Consider the following 20,689-nt stretch of genomic DNA (forward strand, 5'->3'; position numbering starts at 1 on the left):
TAAAGAAGAAGATGCTCAACATGACCTGTCGCCTATTTGTGCAATACATGAACACACTAAACAGGTAACAAATTGAAAGTACTGTTCACAAGTCATAAAGAAATGTATTTGGCAACTTTTTGTTATATATAGAGTATTTTTACCATTTTAAGGACAAAAAATTTTATGCTAATGGGGAGGAGTATTTGCCTAACACAATAAAACAAAGGCACACTGATCTGGTACTCACTCACATGCTGAGGAATGGTCATCAGAAAAGAACAAAGGCCTTTTTTTTCCTGTAATGAAACCATTGTGTTTCTATGAGAGGAGAAACCTTGACATGGTAATAACACTGCAGGCCATGGACACTACCTGACTCTGAGCCATGGTGGGAGAGAGAGGCAGCTCCTGTCAGAATTGCCAGATGTGGTTGTGTGCACCTCGGAAAGTCCGTGCAGGTGTGTTCAGAGTCAAGGCTGCTGCAGTGAGGTCATGCGATGCGACACAAGTGAGTACTATAACCTGTCCCCTCCATGGTTCATTATGCATTTGAAGTTAAAGTCATTTTAGTTATATAATCAGATACCTTTTTAACCAAGGTATTTTTATTCTTGACCCCCGTACAGGGTTGTGACCCAGAGTCTCAGAAGCTTTGCCTCAGAACATGACAGCTGCTCAAAATGCCAAGTGTGGTACCCATCAGGGCTTTGGATACTGACCGCAACTCATCTGCTCCCCTCCTCCCTGCAGCCTTTGGCCGGTAGGGCTGCGTGGACATTCTTCTAACACAGTTTGGGAGCACGTGCCCCTTATCTTAATTGTGTATCTTTTGCTATAACAAAGTAGTCAGAACCGTATAACTTACGAAGGACAGAAGGTTTATCCAGTTCATGGTTGTGGAGGCTGGGAGGTCCAAGGTTGAGGGAAGGTATCTTTTGAGGGTCTTATTGCTGATGGGAACTCCGCAAAGCTGATGGGAGCTGGCACAGAGCATCACGGGGAGGAGAGGGACTCATCCAGGAGATGAAACCAAACTTTCTCTTCTAACAGATCCACTCTCAAGGTGCCTCAGTAGCCCATTAATCTATGAGTGGATTAACCATTGGCGAGGGCCGAGCCCTCATGACCTCACCGACTCATAAAGGCCCCACCTGGTCCTTCCTCGTAACAGTCACAATGGAGATTAGATTTCAACATGAGTCTGGTTAGGACATTCAAGCTGGGTCCCCTGCCCCCCCCCTCCCCCCAGCTCCCGGCCAAGGCTGGAAAAATACAGCTGACGTTGCAAAGGCTGTCCCTTCCTTGCTTAGTGCCAACTCCAGTCCATCCTCAAGGCTCAGCTGAGAGCCTTGTCTGGCCATTTGAGTCCACAGGGACCCCAGAGCTTCTCTATCTCCTGGTGTTACTATGAAGCAGGGCCAAGCTTGGTGAGGGCTCATCTCAGCCTCTCCACACACCCCACCCATCCCTCCCCACCCCCCCACCCCCCCTATGATGCCTGATGTCTGGTCAGGACGAGACAACAAAAGGTTGCAATGTATCTTCAAAGACCAAGAAAGAGATCTGCCCTGCTGCCCCACTGCCCCTCAGCATCCTCCCGGGCTGAAAGCCATGATGGGATCTCATCCATACTGGCTTCTGGGAAGATGAACTTTGAACTTGCTCAGATGCTTCAGGGCTGTAGACTGGGTTCTGTGTGCTGGGTTTGGAGGTGAAGGGCAAAGGAAAGATATCTGTGAAGCTCTGATGGTCCCGCGAAGCCTTTTCACAGCTAACCCAGCCCAGACTGTCTCTCAAACCTCCTGCTTCCGTCTCTTAGTTTCTCTGTCACTATTGACCCTGCTTTGGACCTAAGGCAGGATGGCAGAAGGATGGCAGGCTGGGAGTGCCTCAGTTCCAGTGAACTGGGGGGGGGGGGGTCAAAGGTCAGGAGAGGCACGGCCAAGTCAAGCAGGCTACAGGCAGGGTGGACTCCATTCCCAGTTCTAGGCATCCATCTCTGCTTCCTGGCTGGACACACCTTGCCTAGCTCTCCCAAGAGACTGTCCTTCTGCCCCAGGAGTTTTTGCACACAATGGTTGGCAGACTCCCGGTGTTCATTTTCAACACTGTTTTAAAGGTGAATGGCATTTGTCACATTCCTTCCTGGCTGGCTTTGATGTGGGGCGATTTCCCACTCCCTAATGACAGGTGCGGAACCAGCTAACACCCAGCAGCTCTGGGCGGTTGTGCTATCCCCTGCGGATCTGGTTCCCACAGCTGCTTGTTTTGAGTAGCTATTTCAGGGACCTTAATTAAGATCCTCTTTAATGAAGGAGAAGAACTTCTCCAGCGATTACTCTTGCCTTTACAGCTCTCTCTGGCCCTTCTGCGCTCCCTCCTCCTCGACTCCCACAGTCTCCACTCGTGGTACCGATTGAGCCCCACAGAGGACACAGCTTCCTGGAGGACTCAAGGTAGAACTTGGCCCCAAACATGCCAGTGACGCCTGAGTAGGACGCTCCAACAGATGAGATGCATGAGTGCTCGAAACCCAGACTAAATCACTAAATGACAGCACAGGAGCCTGGTGCAGAAAGGACCCAGCGTGTGTTTCTTTAGTGGGTGAAATGCAATTTTTAAAATCACTATACGAACTGGTTTAGTTCTGCACAACCAGTGCTGACATCTGAGGCTGATCTCTTCCAAACTCCCTAGTAGGAAGCAAGGGCTGGGGACGTAACTCCAAGTCTCTCTCCATGGCCTAAGCCTTCGCATGCATCAGCATAGAGATGCAGGGTCTAGCCGATGAGTGATGCGCTGGGGCCAAGAGCTCCGTGATGGAGAAGGTGCTGGTTCAGGTTCCGTAGTCCTAGTCCCATCTTCTGCTGCAATTCTTCACTGTCCATACGTCTCTGGCCTCTGCTTTCTTGTCTGCAAAAAAAAAAAAAGGGGGGGGGGGTGTTACTCTCAATGGCGCATTAGCCTGTGGCGCAGCAACGAGATCCTGCAGGGAAATATGTTTGGCACAAAATGCTCAAGGTCAGGCCAAGTTAGCATTAGGGTTCTGGGTGTTTGTTTGTTTGTTTGTTTGTTTCTGTCTGGAAGAAGAGATTGGAACTTTTTTTTTTTTTTGGACAACAAGCCTTGGACTGAGCTACAGTCACAGGGAGTGCAAACAGACCTCCCCTCTTTGCTGTCCTCAGTCCTCTACTTTGGCTGGGCCTCCTTCTCAGAGCCTCTGCTTCTCTGCCTTATTCAAGTAGTGCCCCTGCCCCCCCCCAACCCCCTCCACAACCCAGCACTCACTCCCACCATCAGCACTGCCCTCCATGGTATCCCACCCCAGGCAGACTCAGCTTACTTCCTCAATGAGAAGTCCTGGAATTCTAGACTGAATACTGAAGCTAGAAAGACCCAAAAGTTCATACTGGTCAACAGTCGCTTTGTAGTAAAGACTGAGAATAAGCTCCTGGGCTTAGAGGGGTGATCAGCTGCCAAAGTGGGGTCCAAGAGACGCCAGTGTCTGGTCCTGTGTTCCTCCTAGGATGGCTTAGACTGACAGAAGATGGAGGATGAGAGGCAGACATGGGTATGGGTGGCTGAGGGACACTCTGTCATCTCAACCCTCACCTAGGTACTGCTGGCTAACTTTAATCATAAGATGAAACACTCACCGGGTAGTGGTGGGGCTCGCCTTTAATCCACACTTGGGAGGCAGAGGCAGGTAGATTGCCGTGAGTTCGAGGCCAGCCTGGTCTACAAAGCAAGTCCATCAAGGCTACACAGAGAAACCTTGTCTCAAAAAACCAAAAACTGAACCTCAGTTTGCCCGTTTGTAAGTAAAGAGATATTTGGAAAAACCTGGGTTCCTTGGTAACATGAAGTAAGGCCATAATGGGGTTCGTGAGAGATCCTTCCCCATTTGCCTTGTGCCTCTACATACGTACACCGTAGGACTATGTGCTCTGTAGGTCCCCTAATACAGTTGACCCCTTCTGAATCAGGGGGCTGGTTAGGGGAGACCAGGATATGTGTAACACAAGTTCAGGGCTTGGAGTGCAGGGTTGGACTTCCTGCCTGGACACTCACTACTGTGTGTTTGTGGGAAAACCATGGGGCGATTCCGAGCCTGTTTATTTATTTATGAAGCTGAGATGATAATTAGCCTCCCACCGCCCACCTCCTTGTGGTTGTGAGGCAGATGTAAGGCGATCTTCTGCTACGCTGATGTGAGGCGTTATTATGACTAACCCTAAGGAGCAAGCTGGAGGGTGGGACCAAAGAGACAGGGGTCAGGGCAGAGCAGCCAGGTCCAGGCTAGGGGCTTGTGCAAGAGGGCACTGTGCATCTGTGGACCACAGCTGAGAGAGGGGGTGAGAGGTCAGCTGAGAATGGGTCTTGAAAGCTGGGGAAGCATGGGTAGCAAGAAGGACTGGTGACACAAGTGTCTTTGAAATGCACATGTCTCTGGCCTTGGTCTTTGGAGGTGCTCAGTCCTGGGGGACTCCATCAGGTGCTTTAATATGACTGGAGAAGAAAGAAGGGGGGCTGGAAAGATGGCTGAGTAAGGAAGAGCACTTGTGGCGCAATCGTGAGGACCTGAGTGGGTGCCCCAGCAGCCATATGAGGTGGGCAATGAATGGGTGTGCATGCATCTGAAAGCCCAGTGCTGTTGGAGGCAGAAGGCAGGGGGATTGCTGGGGCAATCACCAGGGAACTGGTAAACTCCAGATTCACTGAGAGACCCTGTCTCAAAAGTCAGGCGGAAGCTGGATGTGTTAGCTCACATCTTTAATCTTAGCATTCAGGAGGCAGAGGCAGGTGGATCTCTGCGAGAGTTTGAGGCCAGCCTAGTCTACAAGAGCCAGCTTGGGCTACATAATGAGATCCTGTCTCTAGTGAATAAACCACTAAAAACAAGACAACGTTCTGTAGAGAAAGACATCTGACATTGACCTCTGGAGGCTGCATGATCACTCAAATGCGCATGTACCCACGAACCTACCCATCGTACACTGCATTAGTTGTTCATTTCCCGGAAGAAGAGCATTCTCAGAGAGAGGACATGGCTCTCTAGGGCCTCTTGTATGGCTCAGCTTCCCCTCAGCCTGGTGTCTGGTGGCTCCTGGGATCACATAAGTTTTTGTTTCCTTGAATAGCTTTAGTTGACGGTGCTGAAAATGAGACCCTTCTGTCCCCTGCGACCTCCTAAAGCTTGGCCTAGGACACTCAGTAAACACAGCCCCAGTGTTCTTTAGACCACACTGTCCACCACCTGCTAAAGCACATGTGTGGCTGGACTGAACCCTGTTACTGCTACCCCAGGTAATGGACTCCCCTGAGCTTGCCTGGGAAACATAAGCCAAGCTCGGAGATGCCTGTGAGCCCTCCCCATAGTGCCCCTGTCCCCTCTGGGCAGGATGCGGGAGATGCTGTTCTGTTTTCCAGGCGTCAGGAATGTGGCCGTCTGTCCCTGGCTGGTGGTCTGCTTTAATCTTGAGGATCCTGGGAGTCACGAGGAGAGTCGGGTTACATCCTGGCACTGGCAGTAAGAAATATTAGAGCCAAATTTGTGGCCCACCCCTCATGAATGGATCAAAGTTTATGGGATGTTTATTTTGTATTAGTCCCATCCTTGGCTCCACTTTATAGCTTTACTCTGCATGGACGCCCTACCCCCTCACCTGCTTCTAATTTATGTCATCTTGCTGAGCGCTTTGTAAGCTGCCTTAAATCCTTCTGTGAAACAAAGGGATGCAATCCCAAACAGACAAACAAACAAGGGAATACCCTTTCTCTCTACCAGACAGCACATCATAATTTTTGGCTTGGGAGACAGGATCCCCAACAGCTCCTAATGTCCCCCAGGGCTGTTGTTCTCCAACAAGACCAGCCAGGCAGATAAACAGAGCCAAGTGTCTCCTCCCCGGAGGAGTGGAAAGACAAAAAGCAAACGATACACCGGAAGTCGGGTGGCGATAGGGCCGGGAGGAAACGCAAGCAGAGTGGCAGAGGTGGCCTGCCCAGTGGGGTGGACACGCTGGGAGGGACATGTGGGCAGAACCAAAGCAAGAGAGAGGTAGTCAGGGTGCCTATAACAGGAGAGTACGCAGGCTGGGGGAGGGCTGGGCACAGTGCCAGTGTGGAGGCTGTGGCGCTCGCTCGAGCTGAGCTGAGCGAGTGAAGAGGAGACTGATGACTGGTCCTCTCCGGCAGTACCGACTTGTGCTCTGACACGACAGGCCTTCTATGGGTTTGGGCAGGTGCCTGACACGATCAGACTTAAATGCTAGCATAATCACTGTGGCCCACAGGGTCAGTCCGGAACTGCCAGAGTCCAGACGGCAGTGAAGGAAGGTTGAAACAGTGGTCAGAATCTGCAATTCTCCACACACCTTTTAGAAGTCTGGTGTGTGTGCGCGTGCGTGCATGTGTGCGTGCGTGCGTGTGTGCGTGCGTGTGTGTGTTTGTGATGCACTTGTGTGTTGGAGGGTGCATGTACACACTTGTGCATGTGCCTGTGGAGGCTAGAAGCCAATCACATGTGCTCTTCCTGAGGTTCTGTTCATCTTGTTTTTAAAGACAAAGTCTTTTTACTGATCTGGAGCTCACCAACTAGATGAGTCTGGCTGGCCAGTGTGCCTCAGGAATCCTCTGTCTCTGCCTTGCCAATGCTGGGATTACAAGTGTCTCCTCAAATACCTGGCGTATTCTGTAACTGAATACGGGGGTCGAACTCAAACTCTTTACCCGTGGAGTCATCTTAGACCTAGAGCTCAGTTTTGCACTTGGTTTTGTACACTCACGTTGCACGCTGCCTATCACTTTTGTACCCAAAAAGTCTTGTGGGGGAAGCTGCCCAGATCCTCCTTCTAGGCCCCCGCCCCGTCTTCGTGTCGTGGTGTGCCAGGACTCTTGTCTTTCTCCTTTGTGTTCGGCTGTCGCCAGCATCCCCTCCCACTCGGCACAGGGTTCTGTCATGGTCGTCTGGGCTTCTCTGTGTGGTGAGCCTTTCCTGGCTCTGCTTTAGTCTCTCTCTCATTCTTAGAAATGACTCCATCGTTATCCCTGGCCAGTCACAGTGAAAATGCGGTCCCTACCTCAGAAGTTATTAGAGAATTTAAACTGGGGCGATGGATCAATAGACAAAGTGGTTGCTACCTACCTACCTGAGTTCAGATCCCCGGGACACAGAAAAACCGTGTGTGGTGGCACATGCTTATAGCCCTAGCTCAAGGGGTAGCGATCGAAGGATCCCAGGGGCTTTCTGGCCCGTGAATCTAGCAGAAATGGCGAGCTCCGGGTTCAGTGATAGATCTTGTACCAAAAATAATGTGGAGAAGTGATTGTGGAAGACACCCAACCTTGATATCTGGGGAGTGCGCATGTGCACATGAATACGCATGCCCCCCCCCCCCACACACACAAAAAGTTAAGGGACTACAGCTGGCTACAGCAGTGAGTGTTCAGATCAGCATGGGTCCATGATTCCAGCCTCGCTTGCTCTACTGCTCCCAGGACAACCTCACCCATACCGGAGTTCAAGACCACACATGTGGAGAAACCCCAGAAGCCCCAGACTCAGATGTTGGATCGACCTCTTGACCTCAGTCAGCCCTTTGCTGTTGTTGAAGTTAGAAGCAGAAAGGTCAAGCCCACGCGCTCACCTCACACTTTTTTTGCTCCAAACCTGCCCCTCCTCCCACAGTCTCTTCTGCATGAACAGCAGCATAATCCCTTGAGTTGCCCCAACTAGAGCTCTGAGTCATTCCTGACTCTTCCCTGTATCCAGCAGGTCCCCAGGTTCAAGGGAATGTCATTTGTATTATTTTGGTGATCCATCTCCTCCTCTTAGTCTTCTGGCCACTGCCCGGGTTCAGGGGCTTAGCATCTCCTGCTTCCTGTGATGCAATGGTCTTTTCTTTCTTCCACATTGTCTCTGCAGTGGAGGGTCTAAAACACAAACCGCACATTCTTTCTCCTCATTTCTATGACGCCCAGAAGAAAGTCATACTCTGGAGTTGTATACTGGATTTTGAGGATTAGGCCCTACTTGTTTGCCCTGCCCCTGGCCCAGGACACACCCCCTTCCTGCCCCCTGCCCCTGGCCCAGGACACACCTCCTTCCTGCCCCCTGCCCCTGGCCCAGGACACACCTCCTTCCTGCCCCCTGCCCCTGGCCCAGGACACACCTCCTTCCTGCCCCCTGCCCCTGGCCCAGGACACACCTCCTTCCTGCCCCCTGCCCCTGGCCCAGGACACACCTCTTCCTGCCCCCTGCCCCTGGCCCAGGACACACCCCCTTCCTGCCCCCTGCCCCTGGCCCAGGACACACCCCCTTCCTGCCCCCTGCCCCTGGCCCAGGACAAACCCCTTCCTGCCCCCTGCCCCTGGCCCAGGACACACCCCTTTCCTGCCCCTGGTCCAGGACACACCCCCTTCCTGCCCCCTGCCCCTGGCCCAGGACATATACTCTTCTCTTGGCCAATGACTTCTGGAGTGTCACCACTGCAGGCCATGTGGATTATACCTCCTTCCTCTCATCTTATTCTCCCAGGGGAGTGTTCCATCCCAGCTCCTTCCAGAACTTTCCCATGCCCTTCTGCATATCCAGATTCAGGGTGGTAATTTGTGTCTCTTCTCTTTCCTCAAGATTCCCTACAACTGTCAAGAATGGAGTTAGAGAAGGTCTGTAGCAGCACTGACCAGCCAGGCCACCAGGAAGAAGGAAGGGACTTCAGAATGGGACCCTGAGGTGAGCACGCAGGTGAGGGAAGGGGAATTTCCCAGCAGCCCCTGGGGCAGCCTTCCCTACAGATCCCCAGAGGACCAGCAGCTGGAACAGCAGGGATGACCAAGGAGGGCGTGTGGTGGGACGGTCCCTGTTGACAAATTCAAAGTACCTGAACTGGAAACTGGGTCACTTCGCCTTGAGGAGAGTGGCAGGGTCACTCCATGTGGTTTCCCGAGTCTCATGACTGACTGAGCGTACAGTGGGTGGGGCAGTGCCTGTGACCTCTGGGCAGTACCCTGGTTCCAGCGGACGAGAAGGAATCTTATGGTTGGTGAGAGCCCCTGAGGCCCTCAGCACCCACAGGAGCACCTCTTTTTCTTCTCTTTGTTGAGATGACTTTTGCTACAGAATAAGCTTTTGGGGTGAAGTCATGGAGTTCTCTGCAGAACCCTAGCCCCAGGACCTGCCCCTGAGCCCTTCGCTCCAGAAGTCCACCAAAGGAAAGGCCTGGAAAGACAGCCACAGTCAAAGTGAGCTAGGGAGAACACGTGCCACTGAGAGAACAGGATGACAGGAAAGAGGTTCACTCCACGTGGCCTGCAGGGAGCAGACTGTATAGCAGGTGAACATTCGGCTGGCACCTGCGCATTGGGACAGCCCGGTACTCAGTGTGACCACTCGCTCTCAGCATTACTGTTCGGAGAGAGGAAGGTGCCCATCAGTGTCTTGCAAGCCAGATTGACTGGGATGTGAAATCCACGGCTCATCTACCTTTCCTAGGGGAGGTGTTGGTGGCTCAGACATCTAACCTGCCCATGGGATGATCACCTTTGAGAGACCAGAAAGGGCCCCTCTCACTCCTGAAAATGTATGCCTGCTCCAAGTTAGTCTCTACCCGTCCACCCTCTGCGACCGCAGGCACCAACAGATGAGGAACGCAGCAGCTTGGCAGCCCAGTGGCCTCTGACCTCACTCATCTCTAGCCAAACCAGTGCCATTTCAAAGGATGTCGACACAGCCACTAAGGCTGCTACAGTTGGGGTGGCTGGCTCTGGGGCTGGGATTGGGACTGTCTTGGGAGGAACTCTTCCCTGAAGCAACAGCTCTTCTCCTACGTGATTCTGGGTCTTGCCCTCTCCGAGGCTTGGGGCTCTTCTGCCCAATGGTGGCCTTTCTCATCCTCTTCGCCATGTGAAGCAGCTGTCTCCACTTCCAACTCCCATAGTTCTTTTGTGTCCTGTCTGCCCTGGATGCTCCTTTTCCTGTCTCTCCCCAGGAACTGTTGGGGAAGTGCTTGGCTCAGGGTTTGACGGAGAGAAGACAAATAAATACTGTATTAATAAGGAGAAAGAGAGAAAGAGAGAGAGAGGGAGAGAGAGAGGGGCCAAGAAGGACATTTGTGGATCAGAAGATGTACCTGCTGTGAGCCCATTCTGAAAGGAAGAGAAAGACAGCCAAAAAAGAACCAGGGATAATAAAATCTAATGTGGGGGAAATCCAAAATAAAAGAAACAGTTCAGCATAGGAAAATATGTCAGCCATGGGGTTTAGAAAGGTAACCTAATATGAACACACACACAAATATGAATGTAAAAATCTGGGAAGAAAACATGGGCAAGACATGAAAATCATAATAAAATATAAATAAATATAATAAAAAATAATAACATTGAAATAAATGTTTGATATTTTTGTTCAGTGTTATATGCCAACATTGGGAAGCTATAAACAGGATATTAAACTGGAGGACAGAGGACTGATGTGAAGGCTCAGCTGATGCAGATGCTGGTCATTTCTGGGACCCATGTGGTGAAAATAGAGAATTACTTCTCCTAAGTTATTCACATGTGCCCAGTGAGACACACACACACACACACACACACACACACACACACACACACACAAATATAAAGGAACAAAACTTTTATTGAGTGAAACTTCAAAAAGAGAAACAAAAAACAAATATTAAAACAAGAAGGCAAGACATGAGGGATGAGCTCAAATGCACAAATGATATTTAGTGAGACCAAGTTAAAATTCTAGAGAAAAAGAATTTCAGCTTGGTTGTAATAGTCCAATTAAGATCCAGGCGTGGTGGCGCACTCAGGAGGCAGAGGCAGGTAAATCTCTGTGAGTTCAAGGCCAGCCTGGTCTACAAAGTGAGTCCGGGACAGTCAAGGCTACACAGAGAAACCCTGCCTCAAAAAACAAACAAACAAACAAACAAAAAGAATTGTGATGAAACCTTATATACTAACAGGAAGTTATAAGAAGAGCAAGGCAGAGTGGTGCACACCTTTTATCCCAGCACTCAGGAGGCAGACACAGGTGGATCTCTGTAAGTTTGAGGCCAGCCTGGCCTACAAAGTGAGTCCAGGACAGCCAGGTCTATTACACAGAGAAACCTTGTATTGAAAAACTAACAAAAGACATAAGCTGAAAAAATGTAAGATGCCAGTGAGGATCCAAGTATTGATAAGCCACAGTGGGATGTTCAGCGTACTTCCATCACAGTGAGGCTCGGGAGACACTAAGTTTGAGTCAATATATGATAGAATATCAAACATCACATTCTGAAAAAAATTTTTTTTCAAATACCTCTGAATTGCCTATAAAAATGGACTATGTGCAAGCACATAGATGAACTATCCATCAATTTCCAAAGCCTGGACAGCGCTGAAGCTAGGGGTGAGCAAAATAACTTGGAAATCACCTCCCTTAATTATTTTCAGGGGCTGGAGAGATGGCGCAGTGGTTAAGAGCACTGGCTGCTCTTGCAGAGGATCTGGGTTCAATTCCCAGCACCCACATGGCAGCTCACAAGCATCGGTAACCCCAGGTCCAGGGGAATACAGTGTTTTCTTCTGGCATGTATTTGTATATTTTCTTTCTTTCTCCCCACCATGAATTTTACACACACACACACACACACACACACACACACACACACACACACACACACACACACCATTGTAAGAATGGAAAAGAACTGAGACCTTTATTCTGATAACTTATTTCTGACAGAAAAAAAAAAAGAGCCAGAAGAGAATATAGAAGGAAATTGAAGTCTTGAGGGAAATGGAATTGATGAAGAAAAATGAAAGCAAGGTTCTATAGACTTAGCATATCAATAAATATCATGTCTAGTCAGTCAGTACTCTCTAGGATGATACCAAGATGAACAGAGATGGAACCCCTTACTTCTTTCTTCTTTCTTTCTTTCTTTCTTTCTTTCTTTCTTTCTTTCTTTCTTTCTTTCTTTCTAATGGAGTCTTACTATATAACTCTGGTTGTCCTGGAACTTCCTATGTAGACCAGGCTGGCCTTGAACTCACAAAGATCTGCCTGCCTCTGCCTGGGATTAAAGGCATCTCCTGCCACACCAAACTATGCATGTGCTCTTAAAGAAAACTCTTTTAAGACTAGCAATTAAAAACTAAATAAATAAAAGGAGAGCAGTAAGAAAGTGGCTATAACAAACAGAAGGACAGTTTTGAGTAGTGACATCACGCAGAGGAAATCCGAAATGCTGAGCGAGACAAGCACTTCTCGTACCCAATAAATGACAAAATGAGTCAGGAGAAGGCAGAAAAGCTAAAGAGATCACAGAAGAATGTGAAAAAGCCATAAAAGATCTAACACCCACAAGACCTCAGGCTGCACGACTTTGTAACCCAGCTGCAGCTTATCTCCCAAGGACTAATAGGCCTTATCTATAGCTAGAGATAAAGTGATTTTATCTGTTAGTAATTTTATGAGACTCATTAGTGCTGCTACTAAAATCTAAAAGATAGCAGAAAATGCAGACCAAACTACGGAAGATAAATATGGCAAATAAATCATTGGCCATTCAGCATAGAAACGCATTAACAAATTTAAAAAAAAATACATGAGGACTTGAGGCTGGCTCATATTAGAAAGCCATTAATTAAGGATTAATGGGTGTGGCTCAGGAGCAGAGCCTGTGCTTACCTTGTGCAAGGCAAGTAAGTAAGTGAATAAAATATAAAGCAAAATGCACTAAAGTTCTGCTAAGAGATTAAGGAACAAGAACAATGTAGCTATGACAGTCCGTATTGTTATCTGGCACAACTCAAATTTTGTCCTTGACAGAACCTTTAGGGAACTAGGGGAGAAAGGTGAGTTTAAAAAAACTTGATAACTTTATTTACTATAAAGTAACTGAGCCATGAAGCTGGAGAGATGGCCCTGTGGCTAAGAGCACTCGGTCTTCTTGCAGACGACCAAAGTTTTGATTTCCAGAAACCATGTGGTAATTCACAGCTATGGGCAGCTCTAGTTTCAGGGCAATCCCATACCGCTTTCTGCCCTCCTTAGCACCAGGCACACACATGGTGCACATATGCACACTCGGGCAAAAACACGAATACACAGAAAATAAAATGAATAAGCCTAAAATTAAAAAAATATATATATAAAACCATCTTGGTAAATAGAGAGAGAAAAACAGGCTGGAGAAGATGGCTCAGCTATGACAAGTGCTTGCGGCCCTTCCTCAGAGGACCCAGGTTCAATTTACCTATGTGGTGGGGGAGGGCAGCTCACAACCGCCTGTAACCCTAGCTCTTAGGGATCAGTGCTTCCAGAATATGAAAGTACCTGCACACATGGCACGCACGCACACACACACACACACACACACACACACACACACACACACACACACTTTTTAAAAATCTTTAAAAAGAGAGAGGAACTGCCTTTACTGTGGATGATGAAGTAACTGCAGCCCCAGGTATGTAAGCAGTGAATTCTTTGAGACTGCTTGCATTTATATAAAATTACCAAGCCAATAGGCTTCCTACATTAAAAATAGTTTATTAGTAAAAACCGTTTTTAGGAAAATATTTTTAATTATTCAAAGAGCATGCAACAAGTTGATCTAGCAACAAGTTTAACAAAGGCATCTAAGATTCCACAAACGTACTAAGGCATATAGAAGATGGTAAATATTTTAATTAATAAAGAGATACAGTGAGTCTTTAGATAGGTAGATTTAATCGTGTAAAGATATCAACTCTTCCCAAATTTGTTGTTAATTTAATTTAACTTGAGTAGGAAACACAATGGATCCTCAACATTCTGACATGACAAATTGATTCTCATTTTGTAAAAGAAAATAGTCTGAGAAATTTTATTCTTCATGGTGCTAGAAGTATTATAAAGCTAACGCCCTCTTCTGGTGCCTGTAGGTACTGCACACATATGGTGCAATTACACAAGTGTGTGCACACAACCTTTGCTATATGAATGTATACAGGCTCATGTACTGCTATATGCATGCCCATGTATTGATGTCCATGGTCTGTGCTGAGGCTGAGGGCTATGTCTGGGTCCATGGGCCTACTGTATCAGGGAGCTATATTGATGTCCGTGGCCTGTGTTACCCCTGAAGCCAGTGCAGATGCCCACGGTCTGTCCTGATACCTGAGTCCATGTTGATGCTCTTGGCCTGTGCTGCCACCATGCTGAGGTTCTTGTCATATGCTGACATATGAGGAATGTAGAAGGCTTCTGTTATAATGCCTCCTCCACCTTCCCCAAAAGTAAGAGCCTAGACAGAAAGCCATTGAAGAGAACTCTTAAAATTGCCATAAGAATGCAGAAGTGTAGCTCTCCACAACTGTTGGCTTCTGCTGGGAGTGGGAGTCAGGAAGGACTCAGTTTTCTTTAAGTGCTGGACGCTTGGTATTTGTCCATGCTCCAGTGAGTGTATGGGCAATACAAATTGGACTTGGTTTCTCCTCCTCCTCCTCCTCCTCCCCCTCTTCTCTTCCTCCTCTTCCTCTATTTCCTCTTCCTTCATGGGGTCACACACTTTTTAAAAATAATATAAAATACTAAGAAGAGGAACTCAGTGGTCATAAGATGCTCAACTTTTATACTAACAATGAAGTTCAAATTCAGGCTGTTTGTTCAATAGAACTGATTGATAGTCTGCCCTTGACCTGGGTGTGGGTGGGCATTAAGGACCATTCGGGTTGCAATTCTGTTCCAGAGAACTTACTCTGTAAAAATATTTATGTGTTTCTCAAAGGGATATTAAAACATATTTATTGTAGTATGACTTGAAAAGAAACATGGGGAGCAAACTGAAAGCTCCTGATTTAGGGACTGATAAAATTAATTATGGTAAATTCGAACACCAAAAGGCACAAATGTGCTCACAAGGCACATGGAAGTGAGGGGAAGCCTGGAAATGCTACACTTCTCACTCTGTGACTGGGGCCACACTCCACCTAGACAGTAGAAAGAGCTTGGCCACCATTCAGCTTTTATTCCTGTTTTATGGATAAGTGATCTGATTGCTGATTGAGAGCTGCTCGTCCTGATTTGAAGCCCTTTGGAGAAACTCTGATGAGAACAATTGTTTTATGGAGAGAAAAAAAGCAACCCTCAAGCTCCTGGTCAGAGTGCAGACAAGGACAGGGTTGGGGAGGAAGCTGATGTGAACCACTGTGTCATCTGAAGACCAGTGAAATGGCCCTTCACTGACAGTGTGTTGTCCACATTGCTGGGAATGCTCTGGAAAGGATGGATACCTCAAATAAAAGCTGGCTGGAGGGCCAAGATCACCTCCACCGGTCCTCACAAGTCTGTGGCTTCACTGCTTGGACCCAGTTTTGGTCTTTGGAGAAACAGAATTGACTGGATCTCTCTCCTTCCATTACCCTTCAGGTATTTGGAGACGATGCTCTAATTTATTACTAGCGTTTGTTTTAAACCCTCCACATTCCAGTCTCCTTTATTTAGAGTTGTTTTTGTTGTCATTGTTGCATTTTTTACACAAATGTATCCATTTATCCATCCATTCACTTAATTAATTAAATAATTAACTTATTCATTGTGTAGACACACGTGTGTGCCTTGGCATGCGTGTGGAGGTCAGAGAAAACTTTTGGAAGTCACTTCAGTCCTACCACTCTGTGGATTTTGGGGCTGGAACCCAGGCCATCTGCCCGCCAGCACAGGGTCTTTACCACTGAGCCACGTCACCAGCCTGGCTTCTGTTTCCTCTAAACCCACTTCATTTGACTTCTTTATTTCTTTGTTCTTCCAATGCCTTTTGGTCTCTTCTCTTTTTAATCTCAAAGATAGACTCAAGAATTCTGGCTGACAGATTCTATATGGTTTTGACCAAACATCAGCATAGAACATAGTGAAATTTGACTTTTCTTACTTGGGACATACAATTATTGCCTATAAAATCCTAAGCTATGTCGACAGCAGCTATTTTCACAGCTGGATCATATTAGACCCCCAGAAAGACAGTCACCTTATAGTGAACTTATGCTCTGCACACCTCTAGGGGGCTCTGTTACTTCAGTCCAGATTTATTGATTCCCTTTCGTTTTCCCAGCAGGTGGCAGTACAGGGTCTAAGGAGCCTCCCCCACTTCATGCAAAGACCCATGGGTCAGCAGTGCCTGGCTTTAAGTCAACCCAACCAAAATGTCCTGTTCATGAGTTAATGAGATGGCTTAGTTGGTGAACCCATGTAAAAAAAAAATTGAGTGTGGTGCTGCATGCTTGTGATTCCATTCTGCCCTGTGGAGGCAGAGACACGCTGATCTGTTGGGGACGCACGGTCTAGAAAGGCTAGCCAGCTGATGAGTTCCAGGGGGGAAAAAAAAATCAAGAGATTCTGTTTCAAACAAGGTGGATGATAGCATTCTGGGGAACAGCACTGAAAGCTGACCTCTAGCTTACACACACACACACACACACACACACACACACACACTGAAAACGAATGTGTAAACATATTGTACCAACATCCTTCAGGGTTGTTTGCTTAGCCCGTTATCACTTAGCTTGCCAATAGCTGAGTGTAGCTTTCCTTACTAAGATCTCCATAAAGGTTTTATCAGTTGTCTCACAAGAGCCGTGGCCATGGCGTTCCCTCAGTAATAAGTCAAACAGCCACACAGGAACACCAGGTCATTTGGGGTGAGCTGTTCCCTGAGAACCAATGATCATGTGGGGTGATTTACTGTGCAAGAACTGTCTACTCATTAGCGCATTCTGGTGTCTTCCCGGTAAAAGATGACACCCTCACCAGTGTGCGGTTTCCCCATATGTCTCCCATCTGGCCAATACGCAGTACTCAACGCTTACTGATTTCCTGTCTTATGGCTCATCTCTAGCTCTTCCTGACCTCCATGGTGCTGTCTGAAATGGGTTAGCAATCACGCTGGCAGTAATGTTGGATGCTTGGGAAGTTAAAGCATCCAAGACTTGGAGTCACTTGAAGCCACTCCATGGGTAAGAGCATCTAAGTAAATGGAACTACTTACTTAATTAAACATCACAGATTCAAAGGTGTGTCTATTAAACACAGTGCTGGTGAAACGGGCTGAAGAAACAGCCTGGAGTGCTGCTATTGGGCTCTGTCTCTGCATCCAAAACAAGTCGCCTGGCAGACACGAGTTGGGGGGTGGGAGGGGATGGGGCTCTTGCCTGGGAAAGCCCTGTAGACACAAGCCAGGACTCTACAGAGAAAGGAGAGTGGAGCGTGCATTCGGCTGGGTTAGGGAGACGTTCAATACGTAAAGTGCATCCTCAGCCTCAGTGTAAAAACCAGGCCATCGGCTCTTGTCTATAAGCCCAGCCCTGGAGGCAGGGGGCAGGTGGAGACAGATGGACCCTGGGCCTCCCTGGGCCACAAAAAAAATGCCAAGTCAGTGAGCTCCACCCAGATTCAGTGAGAGACCCTCTCTCAGAAAACACAAGATGGAGAGTGACTGAAAAAGACGTTTGACATTGACTTCTGCATGTACCTGGGTACCCATATGCACATACACACACATAAACGAATACTGCACACACAATACACTGAGTTCCACTGACAACCTTCACTAATTTGGAAATCAGTTCCCTTTCTTCTTTGTCTGACCAACCCTCCAGAAGCCAATCAGAGAGCTGCCAGGAGTTGATATGGAGACTTAGGTGCTATGGTTTAGATATAGCTTGTTCCTTCCAAGGTCATGGGGAAACTGAATCCTCATTATGAGATATTAGGAGGTGGAGCCAGGTGGGGCCTTTGAAAGGTGACCAGGGACTTCTTCTCATGGATGGGTTAGCCCACTCATATGATTAATGGATGGATGAATTAAAGGCCTGGTGGGATTAATCTGGAGAGTGGGTCTGCTGTAAAAGCCAACTTGACTGAGTTCCCTCTCACTGCTACAATGTGATATGCTGTCTCAGGACGTGAGTAAGCAGAGCGTCACTAGATGCGGTCCGTTGACCCAAGCCCAAATCAACTTACTTCCTTTATAACTTAGTCTGTGGTATTGAATCATTAGCAACAGAAAACAGACTAAGAGAGCTAGTAAACGCTCTGTGGTGACAGCAGAGCCCATGGGCTGTCAGAACTGATCACTCATAGTTGGTGCCAGCCCCCAGTGTGCCAACACCATGAGAAACAGACCCAAGGAAGGCCCCCACAGTTCTCCTGGGCAGTGGAAAAGGAAGGCCGGGTCTAAAGCTGCCTTTTCCTCCGGGCTTATGATAGAGGCAGGGAAGGGGTTTGCGGGTTGAAGATTATCAGGCCATCTCCTGATGGGTTTGTGCACCATGAAAGGACAGTGACGTTTCTGTGTAGATCAGGGGTGTTTAAGGTCTGCTCTCTGCCACCTGGCTGTGCTCAAAGTCTCCACGTGGGAAGCAAAGTAAGCCGCGGAGGAGAGGGCTGGAGCCAGACACGTGGTTCACATGAAGGTTCCCGTGGTCCGTGGCTATGGGACGCTGGGAGAGCCACTTAGCCTTCCTGAGTTGTTTTCTCCCCGTCTGGAAATATGTGCAGACTATTCAGCACTGGCTGATACTGAATCACCTGCTTTGGAAACTTCCTCCTTGTAGAGGCTTTGATGGGCAGAGAAGGTCAAGGCACTCTGAGCGCACTCTTCAAAGCAAAAAGCGGGCAGTGCCCGTGTCACCCGGATCAGGAAGTATGAAGTACAGGCAGCCGCGATCGCTGCGATTTCAAAGGTTCCAGCGCCCTTCTCTGTTGCTGGTTAATGGATTTACTCTTGGGCAATGGCCCTTCTGATTAAGCAAAGCGTGATCCCAGATTTCCAAAGAGTTTCATGTCTCTGTGTGACAACTGTTCACCGGTTCCCCTGTATGGGGCTGGTGCAGGTAGGAAGGCGTGGACAGAGTCTCTCCTCTGCAGATACAAGGACTTCCTTGAAAGAAACCTCTTTTGCAAGCACTGGGTTGGGCTCTTCCTTGATAAAACATTGCTTATTCTTATTCTTGTTTCTGTGTGACCTTCAAGCCTTAGGTCACCAGCTTTAAAGGAGACCCTGCAGGCGTCAGCAAGCCGTGAGAGCCTGTCAGCACAGATGGGACAGGACTGATGGAAATGGTTTGGGCCTGCCAACTTGGTCTGTTAATGGGTTGCACATGGCATTTCCAAGACAAATGAAGCCAGTTTGGGAAATTCCTTAATTTGTAATTTTAGATTCAGGTATCCTTTGTGTGTGAGTGAGTGTGTGTGTGTGTGTGTGTGTGTGTGTGTGTGTGCTGGGATTACATGTACAGTCACCACACTCAGCTTTAATTTTATATATATATATATATATATATATATATATATATATATATATATATATATATATATACACACACACACACACACACACACAAAATCACAGGTGCTGGGGATCAAATTCAAGTCCTCATGTTTATAAGGCAAATACTTTATTAGCTGAGCCATCTTCCTAGCTCCATAGGTTCATATATTGAGTGTTGGCACATGTGTTTGTATGTGTATGGTGTGTGTGTGTGTGTGTGTGTGTGTGTGTGTGTGTGTGTGTAGGTGCACACATCCATGGTTTCTGTGGAAGCCAGAGGAAATTGAGTGGCATTTTTATCACTCTCCGCCTTATTGAGGCAGAGTCTGCCACTGACCCTGTCACCGAGCCTCAGCCATGCCCCATGCCCAGCAGTAGAGTTACAGATGCCCACGACCACTCATGACTTTTCACCTGGTTACCTGTGTTTCAAGCTCACGCCCTCATGCCTGCACAGGAAGTGCTCTTGTCTACTGAGTCATCTCCCCAGCCCCCAAATTTAGATATATTGTATGGACTAAATTGGGGGAGACTATGTCTTGGGGAGCAGGGTCTAAGCTTTTCTTTAAGGAAGCTAATTTTTCTACCTTCAGCCATATGTTTAGAAGGCCCTTCTTATTTTCCAGGAAAGAAGACAGGAGTGTGGAAGCTGGGACACACAGGGTTAAATCAGGGGAAACTGGCCCATCTTTGTGGACCAGAGATGTAGCTGAACTGGCTCCTGCCCTGGCCTTCAGGATTTATTTGGGGGTAGATCTAGTGATCAGGAACAGAATGGGGCAAGGGGAGGGCCAGGCCTCCATCTCTGTGAGGCAGGCTAGGACCAGGGAAAGAGGCGGGCAGTTGCTGACTCCTGTAAAGGGCCTGGGCCTGGGAGGCCAGCCTGTGTCAGTTGTTTTCTGCATTCCTGTGATGAAACGCCTGGCCAAACCGACTGAGAGGTGGAAGGGTTTGGTTTAGCTCCCTGTCTGAGGGTGCAGTCTGCCTTGGTGGGGGAGTCATGGCAGCAAGAGTGAGAGGCAGCTGGTCACCCTGTCTCCAGAGTCAGGGTGCTGAAAGAAGAGCGTTGATGCTCAGCTCTTGTGTTAGGGTTCACTAAAGGAACAGACTAATCAGAATGAGTGTGTGTGTGGGCATGAGCGTGCGTGTGAGTATGAGTGTGTGTGTGTGTGTGTGTGTGTGTGTGTGTTTATGAGGCTGGCTTACAGGCTGTGGTACAGGTAGCCCAACACACCTGTCTTGCTATGAAAATAGGCAGAGAACCCGCTAGATGTTCAGTCCTTGAGGCTGGATGTCTCAGTAACTCGCAATGTGGCCACAGGACTCCTAGAGGATCCCTGGAGAGCTTCTGGTCTTGAGTCTACGTTGGAATCCTGAAGAAGTTAGTACTA

The 20,689-nt window shown here is 48.0% G+C and overlaps 1 pseudogene across 1 annotated transcript; it reads left to right on the forward strand.

Moving 5' to 3' along the window:
* Positions 1-8,637: 8,637 nt before the first annotated feature.
* LOC311588162 (ATP synthase F(0) complex subunit C2, mitochondrial-like) lies at positions 8,638-10,036 on the forward strand (annotated as a pseudogene). The gene is made up of 2 exons: positions 8,638-8,652; positions 9,617-10,036. The product of its transcript is annotated as an ATP synthase F(0) complex subunit C2, mitochondrial-like (transcript).
* The last annotated feature ends 10,653 nt before the right edge of the window (positions 10,037-20,689 follow it).

The sequence above is a fragment of the Acomys minous genome (assembly GCF_964271855.1).
Source record: "Acomys minous genome assembly, chromosome: 17".
Lineage (NCBI taxonomy): Eukaryota > Metazoa > Chordata > Mammalia > Rodentia > Muridae > Acomys > Acomys minous.